Source organism: Lissotriton helveticus, chromosome 1_2 (assembly GCF_964261635.1).
Source record: "Lissotriton helveticus chromosome 1_2, aLisHel1.1, whole genome shotgun sequence".
In the NCBI taxonomy this organism is placed as follows: domain Eukaryota; kingdom Metazoa; phylum Chordata; class Amphibia; order Caudata; family Salamandridae; genus Lissotriton; species Lissotriton helveticus.
Window position 1 is genome coordinate 323,812,895 of NC_136058.1, and position 12,482 is coordinate 323,825,376.

Here is a 12,482-nt window from a genome sequence, read left to right on the forward strand (position 1 = left end):
AGTCAGTGTTCCCTTGGATATTGCACTTTAATAGCATTTCAGTGTTTCCTGCTCAAAGCCTGTGAGTAAATGCAGTTTTTAACACTCGGCTTGGTATTCCCTTTGGTAAATTTCTGAAACATCATTGATCAATTTTGGAATTCGGCTCTTCCTTTCACAGCACTAAACAAAGGGAATGGACTATGAAAAAAATTGACAACTTTGTTATACTGTTTGGTGCTTTCTTGTATTGCACTGAAGAAATGGCGTATAAAACTTGGCAGCGAAGCAGTCAATCTATTTCTCATTTCACCTGTGTCTTCAGTCTTACATATATTCCACCTCTTCTCTGTGCATGCAAAGTATGTGTTTGTTTGAAGCACTTCATTTTTGTGCAACGTAGGAACTATTTAATTTCTCCTTAAAACCTCTGCCTACGTGCAAGATGTACGAACTATCATTGCAGTTGCAAAAAGGCTGGTCTGAAGAATCAGGCCATTTGCAAACGCAAAATGGCTTTTTCTGATGTATTAAATGGAAGGTATTCAAAAGGGGTGTTTGGGTGTACCTTCCAAATACTGAATTGTAGTGGTACGTTGAAATGTTTTTCCACCATAATTTGGCCCAAAACAATCATACTTCATCACCATCTCCGTGATTGTGGTAACCAATCCTCAAATGAAAAGGTGTCCCATAAAAACCTCTTCCCCTTTAAGAATGTTTCAAAACAATCATTGTATGTAGAGGCATTGGTTCTATGTACCACTGCCTATTCAAATAAAATAACAATGAAACAAATAAATCTGTTTTTTAAATGATCCAGTTTTCCTTTAATAAATAATATTAAGGACTACTTCTCCTGTTCCACAGTTTCAAGGTTGTACTTTCTGGCACAACTTAGTATGATCCTCACACTCTTTCATGATGTACTCATATTTTGTCATTCTGATTTTCCTGAAAAGCTGGGGATGTAGCTCAGTGGTAGAGCATTTGACTGCAGATCAAGAGGTCCCTGGTTCAAATCCGGGTGTCCCCTCACCCTATTTTGATTCTGTTGTTTGTAATTGGGACTTTTCATCAATTCCATTTGGATCATCTTTAACAGAGTCAGTGTTCCCTTGGATATTGCACTTTAATAGCATTTCAGTGTTTCCTGCTCAAAACCTGTGAGTAAATGCAGTTTTTAACACTCGGCTTGTTATTCCCTTTGGGAAATTTCTGAAACATCATTGATCAATTTTGGAATTCGGCTCTTCCTTTCATAGCACTAAACAAAGGGAATGGACTATGAAACCAATTGACAACTTTGTTATACTGTTTGGTGCTTTCTTGTATTGCACTGAAGAAATGGCATATAAAACTTGGAAGCGAAGCAGTCAATCTATTTCTCATTTCACCTCTGTCATCAGTCTTACATATATTCCACCTCTTCTCTGTGCATGCAAAGTATGTGTTTGTTTGAAGCACTTCATTTTTGTGCAACGTAGGAACTATTTAATTTCTCCTTAAAAGCTCTGCCTACGTGCAAGATTTACGAACTATCATTGCAGTTGCAAGAAGGCTGGTCTGAAGAATCAGGCCATTTGCAAACGCAAAATGGCTTTTTCTGATGTATTAAATGGAAGGTATTCGAAAGGGGTGTTTGGGTGTACCTTCCAAATACCGAATTGTAGTGGTACGTAGAAATGTTTTTCCACCATAATTTGGCCCAAAACAATCATACTTCATCACCATCTCAGTGATTGTGGTAACCAATCCTCAAATGATAAGGTGTCCCGTAAAAACCTCTTCCCCTTTAAGAATGTTTCAAAACAATCCTTGTATGTAGAGGCATTGGTCCTATGTACCACTGCCTATTCAAATAAAAAAACAATGAAACAAATAAATCTGTTTTTAAATGATCCAGTTTTCCTTTAATAAATAATATTAAGGACTACTTCTCCTGTTCCACAGTTTCAAGGTTGTACTTTCTGGCACAACTTAGTATGATCCTCACACTCTTTCATGATGTACTGATATTTTGTCATTCTGATTTTACTGAAAAGCTGGGGATATATCTCATTGGTAGAGCATTTGACTGCAGATCAAGAGTTCCCTGGTTCAAATCCGGGTGTCCCCTCACCCTATTTTGATTCTGTTGTTTGTAATTGGGACTTTTCATAAATTCCATTTGGATCATCTTTGACAGAGTCAGTGTTCCCTAGGATATTGCACTTTAATAGCATTTCAGTGTTTCCTGCTCAAAACCTGTGAGTAAATGCAGTTTTTAGCACTCGGCTTGTTATTCCCTTTGGGAAATTTCTGAAACATCATTGATCAATTTTGGAATTCGGCTCTTCCTTTCATAGCACTAAACAAAGGGAATGGACTATGAAACCAATTGACAACTTTGTTATACTGTTTGGTGCTTTCTTGTATTGCACTGAAGAAATGGCATATAAAACTTGGCAGCGAAGCAGTCAATCTATTTCTCATTTCACCTCTGTCTTCAGTCTTACATATATTCCACCTCTTCTCTGTGCATGCAAAGTATGTGTTTGTTTGAAGCACTTCATTTTTGTGCAACGTAGGAACTATTTAATTTCTCCTTAAAAGCTCTGCCTACGTGCAAGATGTACGAACTATCATTGCAGTTGCAAGAAGGCTGCTCTGAAGAATCAGGCCATTTGCAAACGCAAAATGGCTTTTTCTGATGTATTAAATGGAAGGTATTCGAAAGGGGTGTTTTGGTGTACCTTCCAAATACCGATTTGTCGTGGTAATTAGAAATGTTTTTCCACCATAATTTGGCCCAAAACAATCATACTTCATCACCATCTCAGTGATTGTGGTAACCAATCCTCAAATGATAAGGTGTCCCGTAAAAACCTCTTCCCCTTTAAGAATGTTTCAAAACAATCCTTGTATGTAGAGGCATTGGTCCTATATACCACTGCCTATTCAAATAAAATAACAATGAAACAAATAAATCTGTTTTTAAATGATCCAGTTTTCCTTTAATAAATAATATTAAGGACTACTTCTCCTGTTCCACAGTTTCAAGGTTGTACTTTCTGGCACAACTTAGTATGATCCTCACACTCTTTCATGATGTACTGATATTTTGTCATTCTGATTTGACTGAAAAGCTGGGGATATAGCTCAGTGGTAGAGCATTTGACTGCAGATCAAGAGGTCCCTGGTTCAAATCCGGGTGTCCCCTCACCCTATTTTGATTCTGTTGTTTGTAATTGGGACTTTTCATCAATTCCATTTGGATCATCTTTGACAGAGTCAGTGTTCCCTAGGATATTGCACTTTAATAGCATTTCAGTGTTTCCTGCTCAAAACCTGTGAGTAAATGCAGTTTTTATTACTCTGCTTGTTATTCCCTTTGGGAAATTTCTGAAACATCATTGATCAATTTTGTAATTTGGCTCTTCCTTTCACAGCACTAAACAAAGGGAATGGACTATGAAAGCAATTGACAACTTTGTTATACTGTTTGGTGCTTTCTTGTATTGCACTGACGAAATGGCGTATAAAACTTGGCAGCGAAGCAGTCAATCTATTTCTCATTTCACCTGTGTCTCCAGTCTTACATATATTCCACCTCTTCTCTGTGCATGCAAAGTATGTGTTTGTTTGAAGCACTTCATTTTTGTGCAACGTAGGAACTATTTAATTTCTCCTTAAAAGCTCTGCCTACGTGCAAGATGTACGAACTATCATTGCAGTTGCAAGAAGGCTGGTCTGAAGAATCAGGCCATTTGCAAACGCAAAATGGCTTTTTCTGATGTATTAAATGGAAGGTATTCGAAAGGGGTGTTTGGGTGTACCTTCCAAATACCGAATTGTAGTGGTACGTAGAAATGTTTTTCCACCATAATTTGGCCCAAAACAATCATACTTCATCACCATCTCAGTGATTGTGGTAACCAATCCTCAAATGATAAGGTGTCCCGTAAAAACATCTTCCCCTTTAAGAATGTTTCAAAACAATCATTGTATGTAGAGGCATTGGTCCTATGTACCACTGCCTATTCAAATAAAATCACAATGAAAAAAATATCTGGTTTTTAAATGATCCAGTTTTCCTTTCATAAATAATATTAAGGACTACTTCTCCTGTTCCATAGTTTCAAGGTTGTACTTTCTGGCACAACTTAGTATGATCCTCACACTCTTTCATGATGTACTGATATTTTGTCATTCTGATTTTACTGAAAAGATGGGGATATAGCTCAGTGGTAGAGCATTTGACTGCAGATCAAGAGGTCCCTGGTTCAAATCTGCGTGTCCCCTCACCCTATTTTGATTCTGTTGTTTGTAATTGGGTCTTTTCATCAATTCCATTTGAATCATCTTTGACAGAGTCAGTGTTCCCTTGGATATTGCACTTTAATAGCATTTCAATGTTTCCTGCTTAAAACCTGTGAGGAAATGCAGTTTTTAACACTCTGCTTGGTATTCCCTTTGGTAAATTTCTGAAACATCATTGATCAATTTTGGAATTCGGCTCTTCCTTTCACAGCACTAAACAAAGGGAATGGACTATGAAACCAATTGACAACTTTGTTATACTGTTTGGTGCTTTCTTGTATTGCACTGAAGAAATGGCGTATAAAACTTGGCAGCGAAGCAGTCAATCTATTTCTCATTTCACCTGTGTCTTCAGTCTTACATATATTCCACCTCTTCTCTGTGCATGCAAAGTATGTGTTTGTTTGAAGCACTTCATTTTTGTGCAACGTAGGAACTATTTAATTTCTATTTAAAAGCTCTGCCTACGTGCAAGATGTACGAACTATCATTGCAGTTGCAAGAAGGCTGGTCTGAAGAATCAGGCCATTTGCAAACGCAAAATGGCTTTTTTTGATGTATTAAATGGAAGGTATTCAAAAGGGGTGTTTGGGTGTACCTTCCAAATACTGAATTGTAGTGGTACGTCGAAATGTTTTTCCACCATAATTTGGCCCAAAACAATCATACTTCATCACCATCTCCGTGATTGTGGTAACCAATCCTCAAATGAAAAGGTGTCCCATAAAAACCTCTTCCCCTTTAAGAATGTTTCAAAACAATCATTGTATGTAGAGGCATTGGTTCTATGTACCACTGCCTATTCAAATAAAATAACAATGAAACAAATAAATCTGTTTTTTAAATGATCCAGTTTTCCTTTAATAAATAATATTAAGGACTACTTCTCCTGTTCCACAGTTTCAAGGTTGTACTTTCTGGCACAACTTAGTATGATCCTCACACTCTTTCATGATGTACTGATATTTTGTCATTCTGATTTTACTGAAAAGCTGGGGATATATCTCAGTGGTAGAGCATTTGACTGCAGATCAAGAGGTCCCTGGTTCAAATCCGGGTGTCCCCTCACCCTATTTTGATTCTGTTGTTTGTAATTGGGACTTTTCATCAATTCCATTTGGATCATCTTTAACAGAGTCAGTGTTCCCTTGGATATTGCACTTTAATAGCATTTCAGTGTTTCCTGCTCAAAACCTGTGAGTAAATGCAGTTTTTAACACTCGGCTTGTTATTCCCTTTGGGAAATTTCTGAAACATCATTGATCAATTTTGGAATTCGGCTCTTCCTTTCATAGCACTAAACAAAAGGAATGGACTATGAAACCAATTGACAACTTTGTTATACTGTTTGGTGCTTTCTTGTATTGCACTGAAGAAATGGCATATAAAACTTGGCAGCGAAGCAGTCAATCTATTTCTCATTTCACCTCTGTCATCAGTCTTACATATATTCCACCTCTTCTCTGTGCATGCAAAGTATGTGTTTGTTTGAAGCACTTCATTTTTGTGCAACGTTGGAACTATTTAATTTCTCCTTAAAAGCTCTGCCTACGTGCAAGATTTACGAACTATCATTGCAGTTGCAAGAAGGCTGGTCTGAAGAATCAGGCCATTTGCAAACGCAAAATGGCTTTTTCTGATGTATTAAATGGAAGGTATTCGAAAGGGGTGTTTGGGTGTACCTTCCAAATACCGAATTGTAGTGGTACGTAGAAATGTTTTTCCACCATAATTTGGCCCAAAACAATCATACTTCATCACCATCTCAGTGATTGTGGTAACCAATCCTCAAATGATAAGGTGTCCCGTAAAAACCTCTTCCCCTTTAAGAATGTTTCAAAACAATCCTTGTATGTAGAGGCATTGGTCCTATGTACCACTGCCTATTCAAATAAAAAAACAATGAAACAAATAAATCTGTTTTTAAATGATCCAGTTTTCCTTTAATAAATAATATTAAGGACTACTTCTCCTGTTCCACAGTTTCAAGGTTGTACTTTCTGGCACAACTTAGTATGATCCTCACACTCTTTCATGATGTACTGATATTTTGTCATTCTGATTTGACTGCAAAGCTGGGGATATATCTCAGTGGTAGAGCATTTGACTGCAGATCAAGAGGTCCCTGGTTCAAATCCGGGTGTCCCCTCACCCTATTTTGATTCTGTTGTTTGTAATTGGGACTTTTCATCAATTCCATTTGGATCATCTTTGACAGAGTCAGTGTTCCCTAGGATATTGCACTTTAATAGCATTTCAGTGTTTCCTGCTCAAAACCTGTGAGTAAATGCAGTTTTTAACACTCTGCTTGTTATTCCCTTTGGGAAATTTCTGAAACATCATTGATCAATTTTGTAATTTGGCTCTTCGTTTCACAGCACTAAACAAAGGGAATGGACTATGAAAGCAATTGACAACTTTGTTATACTGTTTGGTGCTTTCTTGTATTGCACTGACGAAATGGCGTATAAAACTTGGCAGCGAAGCAGTCAATCTATTTCTCATTTCACCTGTGTCTCCAGTCTTACATATATTCCACCTCTTCTCTGTGCATGCAAAGTATGTGTTTGTTTGAAGCACTTCATTTTTGTGCAACGTAGGAACTATTTAATTTCTCCTTAAAAGCTCTGCCTACGTGCAAGATGTACGAACTATCATTGCAGTTGCAAGAAGGCTGTTCTGAAGAATCAGGCCATTTGCAAACGCAAAATGGCTTTTTCTGATGTATTAAATGGAAGGTATTCGAAAGGGGTTTTGGGTGTACCTTCCAAATACCGAATTGTAGTGGTACGTCGAAATGTTTTTCCACCATAATTTGGCCCAAAACAATCATACTTCATCACCATCTCCGTGATTGTGGTAACCAATCCTCAAATGATAAGGTGTCCCGTAAAAACCTCTTCCCCTTTAAGAATGTTTCAAAACAATCATTGTATGTAGAGGCATTGGTCCTATGTACCACTGCCTATTCAAATAAAATAACAATGAAACAAATAAATCTGTTTTTTAAATGATCCAGATTTCCTTTAATAAATAATATTAAGGACTACTTCTCCTGTTCCACAGTTTCAAGGTTGTACTTTCTGGCACAACTTAGTATGATCCTCACACTCTTTCATGATGCACTCATATTTTGTCATTCTGATTTTACTGAAAAGCTGGGGTTATAGCTCAGTGGTAGAGCATTGGACTGCAGATCAAGAGGTCCCTGGTTCAAATCCGGGTGTCCCCTCACCCTATTTTGATTCTGTTGTTTGTAATTGGGACTTTTCATCAATTCCATTTGGAGCATCTTTAACAGAGTCAGTGTTCCCTTGGATATTGCACTTTAATAGCATTTCAGTGTTTCCTGCTCAAAACCTGTGAGTAAATGCAGTTTTTAACACTCGGCTTGTTATTCCCTTTGGGAAATTTCTGAAACATCATTGATCAATTTTGGAATTCGGCTCTTCCTTTCATAGCACTAAACAAAGGGAATGGACTATGAAACCAATTGACAACTTTGTTATACTGTTTGGTGCTTTCTTGTATTGCACTGAAGAAATGGCGTATAAAACTTGGCAGCGAAGCAGTCAATCTATTTCTCATTTCACCTGTCTTCAGTCTTACATATATTCCACCTCTTCTCTGTGCATGCAAAGTATGTGTTTGTTTGAAGCACTTCATTTTTGTGCAACGTAGGAACTATTTAATTTCTCCTTAAAAGCTCTGCCTACGTGCAAGATGTACGTACTATCATTGCAGTTGCAAGAAGGCTGTTCTGAAGAATCAGGCCATTTGCAAACGCAAAATGGCTTTTACTGATGTATTAAATGGAAGGTATTCGAAAGGGGTTTGGGGTGTACCTTCCAAATACCGAATTGTAGTGGTACGTAGAAATGTTTTTCCACCATAATTTGGCCTAAATCAATCATACTTCATCACCATCTCCGTGATTGTGGTAACCAATCCTCAAATGATAAGGTGTCCCGTAAAAACCTCTTCCCCTTTAAGAATGTTTCAAAACAATCATTGTATGTAGAGGCATTGGTCCTATGTACCACTGCCTATTCAAATAAAATAACAATGAAACAAATAAATCTGTTTTTTAAATGATCCAGATTTCCTTTAATAAATAATATTAAGGACTACTTCTCCTGTTCCACAGTTTCAAGGTTGTACTTTCTGGCACAACTTAGTATGATCCTCACACTCTTTCATGATGTACTCATATTTTGTCATTCTGATTTTACTGAAAGGCTGGGGTTATAGCTCAGTGGTAGAGCATTGGACTGCAGATCAAGAGGTCCCTGGTTCAAATCCGGGTGTCCCCTCACCCTATTTTGATTCTGTTATTTGTAATTGGGACTTTTCATCAATTCCATTTGGAGCATCTTTAACAGAGTCAGTGTTCCCTTGGATATTGCACTTTAATAGCATTTCAGTGTTTCCTGCTCAAAACCTGTGAGTAAATGCTGTTTTTAACACTCGGCTTGTTATTCCCTTTGGGAAATTTCTGAAACATCATTGATCAATTTTGGAATTCGGCTCTTCCTTTCATAGCACTAAACAAAGGGAATGGACTATGAAACCAATTGACAACTTTGTTATACTGTTTGGTGCTTTCTTGTATTGCACTGAAGAAATGGCGTATAAAACTTGGCAGCGAAGCAGTCAATCTATTTCTCATTTCACCTGTCTTCAGTCTTACATATATTCCACCTCTTCTCTGTGCATGCAAAGTATGTGTTTGTTTGAAGCACTTCATTTTTGTGCAACGTAGGAACTATTTAATTTCTCCTTAAAAGCTCTGCCTACGTGCAAGATGTACGAACTATCATTGCAGTTGCAAGAAGGCTGGTCTGAAGAATCAGGCCATTTGCAAACGCAAAATGGCTTTTTCTGATGTATTAAATGGAAGGTATTCGAAAGGGGTGTTTGGGTGTACCTTCCAAATACCGAATTGTAGTGGTACGTCGAAATGTTTTTCCACCATAATTTGGCCCAAAACAATCATACTTCATCACCATCTCCGTGATTGTGGTAACCAATCCTCAAATGATAAGGTGTCCCGTAAAAACCTCTTCCCCTTTAAGAATGTTTCAAAACAATCATTGTATGTAGAGGCATTGGTTCTATGTACCACTGCCTATTCAAATAAAATAACAATGAAACAAATAAATCTGTTTTTTAAATGATCCAGTTTTCCTTTAATAAATAATATTAAGGACTACTTCTCCTGTTCTACAGTTTCAAGGTTGTACTTTCTGGCACAACTTAGTATGATCCTCACACTCTTTCATGATGTACTCATATTTTGTCATTCCGATTTTCCTGAAATGCTGGGTATGTAGCTCAGTGGTAGAGCATTTGACTGCAGATCAAGAGGTCCCTGGTTCAAATCTGGGTGTCCCCTCACACTATTTTGATTCTGTTGTTTGTAATTGGGACTTTTCATCAATTCCATTTGGATCATCTTTAACAGAGTCAGTGTTCCCTTGGATATTGCACTTTAATAGCATTTCAGTGTTTCCTGCTCAAAACCTGTGAGTAAATGCAGTTTTTAACACTCGGCTTGTTATTCCCTTTGGGAAATTTCTGAAACATCATTGATCAATTTTGGAATTCGGCTCTTCCTTTCATAGCACTAAACAAAGGGAATGGACTATGAAACCAATTGACAACTTTGTTATACTGTTTGGTGCTTTCTTGTATTGCACTGAAGAAATGGCATATAAAACTTGGCAGCGAAGCAGTCAATCTATTTCTCATTTCACCTCTGTCTTCAGTCTTACATATATTCCACCTCTTCTCTGTGCATGCAAAGTATGTGTTTGTTTGAAGCACTTCATTTTTGTGCAACGTAGGAACTATTTAATTTCTCCTTAAAAGCTCTGCCTACGTGCAAGATGTACGAACTATCATTGCAGTTGCAAGAAGGCTGGTCTGAAGAATCAGGCCATTTGCAAACGCAAAATGGCTTTTTCTGATGTATTAAATGGAAGGTATTCGAAAGGGGTGTTTGGGTGTACCTTCCAAATACCGAATTGTAGTGGTACAAAGAAATGTTTTTCCACCATAATTTGGCCCAAAACAATCATACTTCATCACCATCTCAGTGATTGTGGTAACCAATCCTCAAATGATAAGGTGACCCGTAAAAACCTCTTCCCCTTTCAGAATGTTTCAAAACAATCATTGTATGTAGAGGCATTGGTTCTATGTACCACTGCCTATTCAAATAAAATAACAATGAAACAAATATCTGTTTTTAAATGATCCAGTTTTCCTTTAATAAATAATATTAAGGACTATTTCTCCTGTTCCACAGTTTCAAGGTTGTACTTTCCGGAACAACTTAGTATGATCCACTCACTCTTTCATGATGTACTGATATTTTGTCATTCTGATTTTACTGTAAAGCTGGGGATATAGCTCAGTGGTAGCGCTATATTGACTGCAGCTCAAGAGGTCCCTGGTTCAAATCCTGGTGTCCCCTCACCCTATTTTGATTCTGTTGTTTGTAATTGGGACTTTTCATCAATTCCATTTGGATCATCTTTGACAGAGTCAGTGTTCCCTTGGATATTGCACTTTAATAGCATTTCAGTGTTTCCTGCTCAAAGCCTGTGAGTAAATGCAGTTTTTAACACTCGGCTTGGTATTCCCTTTGGTAAATTTCTGAAACATCATTGATCAATTTTGGAATTCGGCTCTTCCTTTCACAGCACTAAACAAAGGGAATGGACTATGAAAAAAATTGACAACTTTGTTATACTGTTTGGTGCTTTCTTGTATTGCACTGAAGAAATGGCGTATAAAACTTGGCAGCGAAGCAGTCAATCTATTTCTCATTTCACCTGTGTCTTCAGTCTTACATATATTCCACCTCTTCTCTGTGCATGCAAAGTATGTGTTTGTTTGAAGCACTTCATTTTTGTGCAACGTAGGAACTATTTAATTTCTCCTTAAAACCTCTGCCTACGTGCAAGATGTACGAACTATCATTGCAGTTGCAAAAAGGCTGGTCTGAAGAATCAGGCCATTTGCAAACGCAAAATGGCTTTTTCTGATGTATTAAATGGAAGGTATTCAAAAGGGGTGTTTGGGTGTACCTTCCAAATACTGAATTGTAGTGGTACGTTGAAATGTTTTTCCACCATAATTTGGCCCAAAACAATCATACTTCATCACCATCTCCGTGATTGTGGTAACCAATCCTCAAATGAAAAGGTGTCCCATAAAAACCTCTTCCCCTTTAAGAATGTTTCAAAACAATCATTGTATGTAGAGGCATTGGTTCTATGTACCACTGCCTATTCAAATAAAATAACAATGAAACAAATAAATCTGTTTTTTAAATGATCCAGTTTTCCTTTAATAAATAATATTAAGGACTACTTCTCCTGTTCCACAGTTTCAAGGTTGTACTTTCTGGCACAACTTAGTATGATCCTCACACTCTTTCATGATGTACTCATATTTTGTCATTCTGATTTTCCTGAAAAGCTGGGGATGTAGCTCAGTGGTAGAGCATTTGACTGCAGATCAAGAGGTCCCTGGTTCAAATCCGGGTGTCCCCTCACCCTATTTTGATTCTGTTGTTTGTAATTGGGACTTTTCATCAATTCCATTTGGATCATCTTTAACAGAGTCAGTGTTCCCTTGGATATTGCACTTTAATAGCATTTCAGTGTTTCCTGCTCAAAACCTGTGAGTAAATGCAGTTTTTAACACTCGGCTTGTTATTCCCTTTGGGAAATTTCTGAAACATCATTGATCAATTTTGGAATTCGGCTCTTCCTTTCATAGCACTAAACAAAGGGAATGGACTATGAAACCAATTGACAACTTTGTTATACTGTTTGGTGCTTTCTTGTATTGCACTGAAGAAATGGCATATAAAACTTGGAAGCGAAGCAGTCAATCTATTTCTCATTTCACCTCTGTCATCAGTCTTACATATATTCCACCTCTTCTCTGTGCATGCAAAGTATGTGTTTGTTTGAAGCACTTCATTTTTGTGCAACGTAGGAACTATTTAATTTCTCCTTAAAAGCTCTGCCTACGTGCAAGATTTACGAACTATCATTGCAGTTGCAAGAAGGCTGGTCTGAAGAATCAGGCCATTTGCAAACGCAAAATGGCTTTTTCTGATGTATTAAATGGAAGGTATTCGAAAGGGGTGTTTGGGTGTACCTTCCAAATACCGAATTGTAGTG

The 12,482-nt window shown here is 37.5% G+C and overlaps 3 non-coding genes across 3 annotated transcripts; all 3 read left to right on the plus strand.

The window, feature by feature from the left end:
* The first annotated feature begins 943 nt into the window (after positions 1-943).
* On the plus strand, positions 944-1,015 carry TRNAC-GCA (transfer RNA cysteine (anticodon GCA)). Its single transcript has one exon. It is a non-coding gene; the product is annotated as a tRNA-Cys (tRNA).
* A 2,094-nt stretch (positions 1,016-3,109) lies between these two features.
* Positions 3,110-3,181, plus strand: TRNAC-GCA (transfer RNA cysteine (anticodon GCA)). The gene has a single exon. It is a non-coding gene; the product is annotated as a tRNA-Cys (tRNA).
* Positions 3,182-11,771: 8,590 nt separating this feature from the next.
* TRNAC-GCA (transfer RNA cysteine (anticodon GCA)) lies at positions 11,772-11,843 on the plus strand. The gene has a single exon. It is a non-coding gene; the product is annotated as a tRNA-Cys (tRNA).
* The last annotated feature ends 639 nt before the right edge of the window (positions 11,844-12,482 follow it).